The 7,454-nt window shown below is 36.8% G+C and overlaps 1 long non-coding RNA gene across 1 annotated transcript; it reads left to right on the top strand.

The window, feature by feature from the left end:
• The first annotated feature begins 1,468 nt into the window (after nt 1–1,468).
• On the top strand, nt 1,469–7,222 carry LOC131630670 (uncharacterized). The gene is made up of 2 exons (XR_009292385.1): nt 1,469–1,562; nt 1,658–7,222. It is a non-coding gene; the product is annotated as an uncharacterized LOC131630670 (long non-coding RNA).
• The last annotated feature ends 232 nt before the right edge of the window (nt 7,223–7,454 follow it).

Below are 7,454 nucleotides of genomic sequence, written 5' to 3'. Positions count from 1 at the left end.
TGAATCCTGCATCCTCACTTTTTGAAACAAACTTAAAGTTGGAGAAACATGGAGAGGAAGACAAAGTCGATGTAACTTTGTTCAAGCAAATTTAGGGATCTCTGAGGTATATGTGCAATAATCGACATGATATAGGTTTCACAGTCGGAGTAGAGGGCAGATACATAAGTGAACCAAGAGTGTCACAAATGAAGGATGCAAGAAGAATTTTAAGATACTTTAAAGGATCAATATAGTAAAGAATTCTATTTCAACAAAGTTATGAAGACAAAGAAGCAACAATCACTTGTTTTTCAGGTGCTTATTGGTGTGGAGATGAGGAAGATCATAGAAGCACAACCAATTATTTCTTTCGAGTATTTGGTGCTCCAATTTCATGGTGTTCGATAAAACAACTTGTGGTGGCATTATCATCGTGTGAAGCTGAATATATAGCAGGATCCTATGCTGCATGTCAAGCAATTTAGATCAGATATGTACTTGAAGAAGTGAAGGTCGAATTAAAGAAACCTCTTGTCTTGCAAATCGACAACAAGTCAGCCATAAATCTGGCGAAGAATCCAATTTTGCATGGAAGGAGTAAGCATATTGAAGCTAGATTTTACTTCTCGAGGGAAGAGGTAAATCGAGGTAAACTTAAAGTTAGACATTGCTCGAGTGAGCACAGTTGGCCAAAATTTTCACCAAAGGATTGAAGATCGACAGATTCCTAAATTTAAGAAAGAAATTGAGAATAGTTCAGATTGATTATTTTTAGAGTTGTTCGACAATTGAGATTATAAGGGGTATGTTGAGATATTATTGGGATTGATATTATTAATATAATATCAAATCAGATCTAATAATATCAAATATAATCCAAATTGTGTAAGCTCAAGTCCAATCAGGATTGTATATAAATAGTCATAGTCCGTATCATTATTTATATAATTCAATTCAATAATATAATACTTATTTTTTTTATTCTCTTCCTACTAAAAGTGTCTCACGCACTAACATAGGTAATTTATAGTTTCAATGGCCGAACAGAACATAGTTGTTTTCATCAAGAATTCCAAATCTCATTATACTCTCCTTAGTTGTCAACCTGTTATGAGAGGCCAGCCACAGCACAACAAAAATGACAATATTTAATCGTTAACTTTGATCTAATAATACACTTAATCACACCCTAAACCCTTATTTGATGCATATAGAAACATATAAAATATACTATTAATCTTTTGTGATTTTATTTTTCTTATCATGAAAGGTTATAGAATTGAATGATGAAAATTTAGTAATGCATTTTTTACTATTAGAGATTTTTTTTTACGTGCCTTTCTTATTAAATATACTAAAGGGACAAGCATAACACATTGATATATTTAAAGACCATTCTTAAATGAATATAATATTAGGAAGGTTCATCTCAAACAAGTGCTAAAAACTTTTAAATTCGTTTAATTAGTAGCTAAGCTTATAAATTATAAAGTGGAGAGGAAATATGGCTATAATTATAAAGTTTTATAGTTTTTTAATTATCTTTCTATTCCTACCTCTTGTTTTAATAAAGGTTGAAGGTAAGCCATTTTTATCCTTTTCAAATTTTCTTTTTTATTTCTGAAACTTTTATGCTATTTTAGTTACATTGTTTCATTACCTTTTCTCATGACAGCATTTAGACATAAATGCTTACAGCATACAGATTGTTACAGAATTATGTGTCGACGTCCAGCCATACCTAAGTGTGATGTTTCAAAGCAATCTAAGAACTCCATCAATGGAGGAAAAACAATGAACGAAAATTGATAAAGATGGAGAAGAAAGAGTGATCTTCATTATTTTCTCTAACTGAAAACGGTTACACAGTATGATACATATATAGTTAGCTAATGCCACGTCACTCAATCTAACTAACTAACTACCATCATGCACACGTGAAGATTATATGATAGTAACCATGCACACGTGAGGTTTCATGATCAGACTAGTTTATGCATCTGCCTGTGTTAATTTGCTCTTTATTTTCATCAGTTATTACCCCCCCACAAGCTTGAGGCTGGTAGATATCAACCAAACCAAGCTTGGAGATACAATCAAAGAAAGGACGTGGGCCAAGGGACTTTGTGAACACATCTGCAGCTTGTTGTTGCGAAGTAACCGGGAGTAAACGCATAAGACCAGCCTGCAGTTTCTCCCTAACCAAGTGACAATCAATGTCAAGATGTTTCGTCCGTTCGTGGAACACGGGATTGGCAGAGATATGTAAAGCACTTTGATTGTCACAATAAAGAACAGGCAAACGAGACGGATGTTGGTGCAAATCATGAAGGAGAAAACATAGCCATTGGAGTTCGCGAGTTGCTGAAGCAAGTGCACGGTATTCTGCCTCAGCAGAAGAACAACTAACGGTGGCTTGCTTCTTAGACTTCCAAGACACGAGCGATTGACCAATAAAGAAGCAATAACCTGTAATAGAGCGTCGTGTGTCAATGCAGCCTCCCCAATCAGCATCACTAAATCCTAAAATTTGGAGACTTGAAGCTTTGGGCAAGAAAATGCCACGTGCAGGTGATCTTTTGAGATAACGAAGCACATGTAGAGCAGCCCGGTAGTGAACTTCAGTAGGAGCACTCATGAACTGACTCAATTGCTGAGTGGCATAAGCAATATCAGGTCTGGTTGTAGTGAGATAGAGCAATCTTCCAACCAAACGTCTATAAGCAGTGATGTCCGTGAAGGCAGAACTGTTGTCTTGATGAAGACGAGTGGAGGCATCTAAAGGAGTTGAAGCAGGCTTGCAGCCACTAAGACCTGAATCATGGAGTAACTCCAAACAATATTTTCTTTGGCAAAGAGTAATGCCCTTGGATGAACGTGCAACCTCGAGCCCAAGAAAAAACTTCAGTTGACCTAAGTCCTTGATGTGAAATGTGTGGTCCAACGCAGCTTTTAATTCTTCAAAAACTGTGAGGGAAGTGCCTGCCAAGATTATGTCATCAACGTACACGAGGAGAGCTGTAAATGAAGTAGGAGAGGATTTAGTAAATAACGTGTGATCTGCATGGGCATGAACAAAACCTTGAGCATGAAGAAACGTTGTTAACTTTTCAAACCATTGCCGGCTAGCTTGCTTTAAGCCATATAACGACTTGATTAGTCTACACACCTGGCCAGGTTTTGGAGAAGACACACCATTGGGCACTTTCATGTAGACTGCCTCATGTAGGTCACCATGTAGGAAGGCGTTATTTACGTCTAGTTGATGTAAATGCCACCCGTGAATGGCAGCTAAGGCTAGGAGCACACGAACAGTTGAAAGTTTGGCTACAGGAGAGAAGGTTTCGAAATAATCTAACCCTTCAGTCTGATTAAAACCTTGAGCCACAAGACGCGCCTTAAACCGTTCAATAGAACCATCTGCATGCCTCTTAATTTTGAAAACCCACTTGTTTCCAATGGGAATAGCATTAGGTGGCAGATCCACAAACTCCCATGTGTTATTGCTGTTCAGGGCTTCAATTTCTTTGTCCATAGCTGCAACCCAGCGAGGATCCTTAGAAGCATTGAGAAAATTTGAAGGTTCAACTTCAGAAGCTAATGCCATGATGTATGCCTTATGCTTAGGAGAAATTCCAGAATAGGAGATAGAATCAGTGAGAGGATAAGAGCATGATGGAGAAGTATAGGAGTTGCAAACATAGTCTTTAAGATGACTAGGAGGCTTTGCAACTCGAAGGGATTTTCTGGATGCAAGGTGGGAAGAAGTATTGGTGGATGGTGGTGATGAAGGTTTAGAAAGAGTGGCTATATCATCTGATGTGAATGACAATTCAGATGAAGAAGAAATAGGAGAGGTATTTTGAGGTTCAATGCTGGAAAGAAGTGGAACCGGAGCAGATTCCACTATAGGAGAGACATCATTACTATGAGGAATGGCCAAGTCACAAACTGATGGTGAATAAGTTTGCCCTTGGTCAGAATAAGTAGTAGAGTGGGAAGAATTATGCTCAGGACAATCAATACCATCCTGGTCAAGGTAAATATCTGTTGGAACATCATCATTACCAAGAGTTTTGAATGGAAATTCAAGGTCATAGAACTTCACATTGCGAGACACAAGAATGTCATGATCAATAACATCCACAAGTATAAAACCTTTCATACCTGGCTTGTAACCCAAGAAAGCACACTTGCGTGCTCTTGCATCAAATTTGTGTCGATTATTTGGTAAAGTCGAGGCATAACCCAGGCAACCAAACACCTTTAAAGAACTGAGGTCTGGGGCAGAGCCATATAACACCTCATAAGACGACCTATTATTCAGGATCTTTGTTGGAATTCTATTCATAAGAAAAACTGCATGAAGAACCGCGTAGGACCAGTATTCTTTTGCCAATCCAGATTGAAACATGAGTGCACGGCTGATATTTAGAATGTGTTGGTGTCGTCTTTCAACTCTACCATTTTGTTGTGGAGTGTACACACAACTCTTTTGATGAATTATTCCCTTAGAAGCATAATACACGGGCATGGCCAACTCAACACCATTGTCACTCCTGACAATCTTAACTGTGGACTCATGCTGTGTCTCTACCATGTTAATAAAATCTTTGATTTTATGTGATGCTTCAGACTTAGTTTTAAGCATTACCACCCACACATGCCTACTACAGTCATCAAGAATAGTTAAGAAATATCTATAACCATGAACAGAAGGAGTATTAAAGGGTCCCAAAATATCTAAATGCACAAGTTCAAAAACTTTATTTGCATTATGATTACTGATGGGAAATGGCAGAATTTTCTGTCTTGCTTGCTGACAAACATCACATGCACCATGAATACCACTAGGAATGTAACTGTACATTTTACTCATACAACTCATTCTATCAAAAGAGAGATGTCCTAGTCTAAGATGCCACAATACACTAGGTGGCACCTTTGTTTCATTTACAACTTTCTTATTTACAAACACACTAGAAACAAGACCTACATCATTGGTCCTTCTTGCATCCAAGTGATATAGTCCATTGAGCTCTTTAGCCAAACCAATCCTCTTCAAATCCTTCTTTCCCTGTATCATACAGCCATCAGTACTAAAAACAAGATTACAATCCTGCTCTCTACAAAGCTTTGACACAGATATTAGATTGACTTCAAATTGTGGCAAATAAAGCACATTTTGAATAGTAAGCAATTCTGAAAGTTTCACATTGCCTGAAACTGAAGCTATAATAGAATTCCCATTTGGTAAGTTAACAGTGATAGGACTTATCTCAGTATATGTATCAAACCAATCTATGGAAAAACAAATGTGATGAGTAGCTCCAGTATCGAGTAACCAATCATTTTTATCATGGCTACTAAAACAGGTTATAGAAGAATTACCTCCTCCTTTGGTCAAATTGATAGAACCTGTACTCTTCTCCAGCAAAGTCATTAAGGATTGATACTGCTCCTTGGTTAGAGTCATACTTCCACTCTCACTAGTAGATCCAACAGATGACTTTGTCTCTGCTTCTTCACTTTCAACTTGATTCACATAAGAGTTTCCTCTACCATTGTTTGGAGGATAACCATGCTTCTTGTAGCATCCATCAACAATGTGGCCAGTTTTGCCACAATAGGTACAAACCTTGATATTTCCTCTTCCTCTTCCTTGGTATTGGTTACCATTTCCTCTTCCTCTTCCATATTGCTTTTGTCCTTCTACGGCATTCACTAACCCTGCATTCTCATCAGTCACACTCGTGCCTAACACACTTGCTCCATACTGCAGCTTCCTCTCTTGTTGCATCACCAAAGAGAAAACTCTGTTTATAGGGGGCATAGGATCCATCAGCAATACTTGCGATGTACACCTTGATACTCCTCATTCAATCCAATCAGAAATTGAATTATCCTGTCCTCAGATTTGAAATTCTTAACATTTCTCATAGTTAAGCATGTGCATGGAATACGACAAGTACAATTTGGAACAGGCCTATATTGGTCTAATTCTTCCCATAATCCTCTCAATTCAGTGAAATAATCTGTAATCTTCTTGTTACCTTGTTTGAGATTGGAGATTTCTTGATGCAATTGTGCAACTCTAATGCGATCTCCTCTCATGAACCGATCCTTAAGATCATTCCACATGTCAATAGCATTATCAATGAACACAACACTCTGAGCTATTGAAGGCGCAGTTGAATTAATGATCCACGTGTGTACCAAATTGTTACATCTCTGCCATGCTGCATAATTGAGATCACCTTCATTAGGTACTGGTATGGAACCATCAACAAACTTGAATTTGTTCTTCATAGCCAACGCTCTCCTCATCTTCATTGACCACGCGTGATAGTTATCACCAGATAGAGCTGGTGTAACACAAACTGTAGATGAATTCTCCGATGGATGAACATAGTAGGGATCGAGTTGATCCACTTGATTTCCATTGTTGCTGTTGTTAGTGTTTCTCGCCATAGCTATATGCAGAAAGATTAACAACGAAACAAAATGCAGAAGAGAAAGAAAACAAGAAAGACGCGAATCAAGAAGAAACGAAACGAAAAACGAACGATCAAGAATTTGCGATCGTCATCAATCACCAATCAATCAAATCTAGAACTCGTTAACGCAGCGGAAACAGAGCAGGATCAACCTGCTCTGATACCATCAAAGCAATCTAAGAACTCCATCAATGGAGGAAAAACAATGAACGAAAATTGATAAAGATGGAGAAGAAAGAGTGATCTTCATTATTTTCTCTAACTGAAAACGGTTACACAGTATGATACATATATAGTTAGCTAATGCCACGTCACTCAATCTAACTAACTAACTACCATCATGCACACGTGAAGATTATATGATAGTAACCATGCACACGTGAGGTTTCATGATCAGACTAGTTTATGCATCTGCCTGTGTTAATTTGCTCTTTATTTTCATCAGTTATTAATGTTCTCAGAGGATTTTGTAAATGTTTTTAGTCATTCTTAAGTCAACATTACTTCAAGAATCTAGTAGCTATGGATTTGTACTCTAAGATGATGGTTAATATTTTTATTACTTAAGATGAAATATAATTTCTATCTTGCCTCTAAGCCTATAATTATATATTTATGCTAATATATATTACACTTAAAATATCTTGTTCAGTTTTAAAAGAGATATAGAAAAGTAAAACGTCACTACAAAACTATAAATATACTACAACAATTGTGAATATATGTTGATTTGAAAATAGAAATTTCTTCATTAATTTAAATATGATGAAAAAGATTCTATAAGTAGCAAGCCAAACCACGTGATCAATTGAAAAAGTGCTTTTACTTAATACAGTTAGTTAGGGATATAAAATAGTTTGTTCCAGTTAGTTACTTTTCTAACTCTAGCAGTTTTGACTATCTTTATATATATACCTTTCCTTATCTCTTTTTCTAAATAAGATAAAAGCTATTCTCTTATCTTCTTCAATTTTC

This window comes from Vicia villosa, unplaced genomic scaffold, assembly GCF_029867415.1.
Source record: "Vicia villosa cultivar HV-30 ecotype Madison, WI unplaced genomic scaffold, Vvil1.0 ctg.000715F_1_1, whole genome shotgun sequence".
Classification (NCBI taxonomy): Eukaryota; Viridiplantae; Streptophyta; class Magnoliopsida; order Fabales; family Fabaceae; genus Vicia; species Vicia villosa.
The sequence above is the reverse complement of the archived record's forward strand: the minus strand, read 5'-3'. Positions and strand labels throughout refer to the sequence as shown.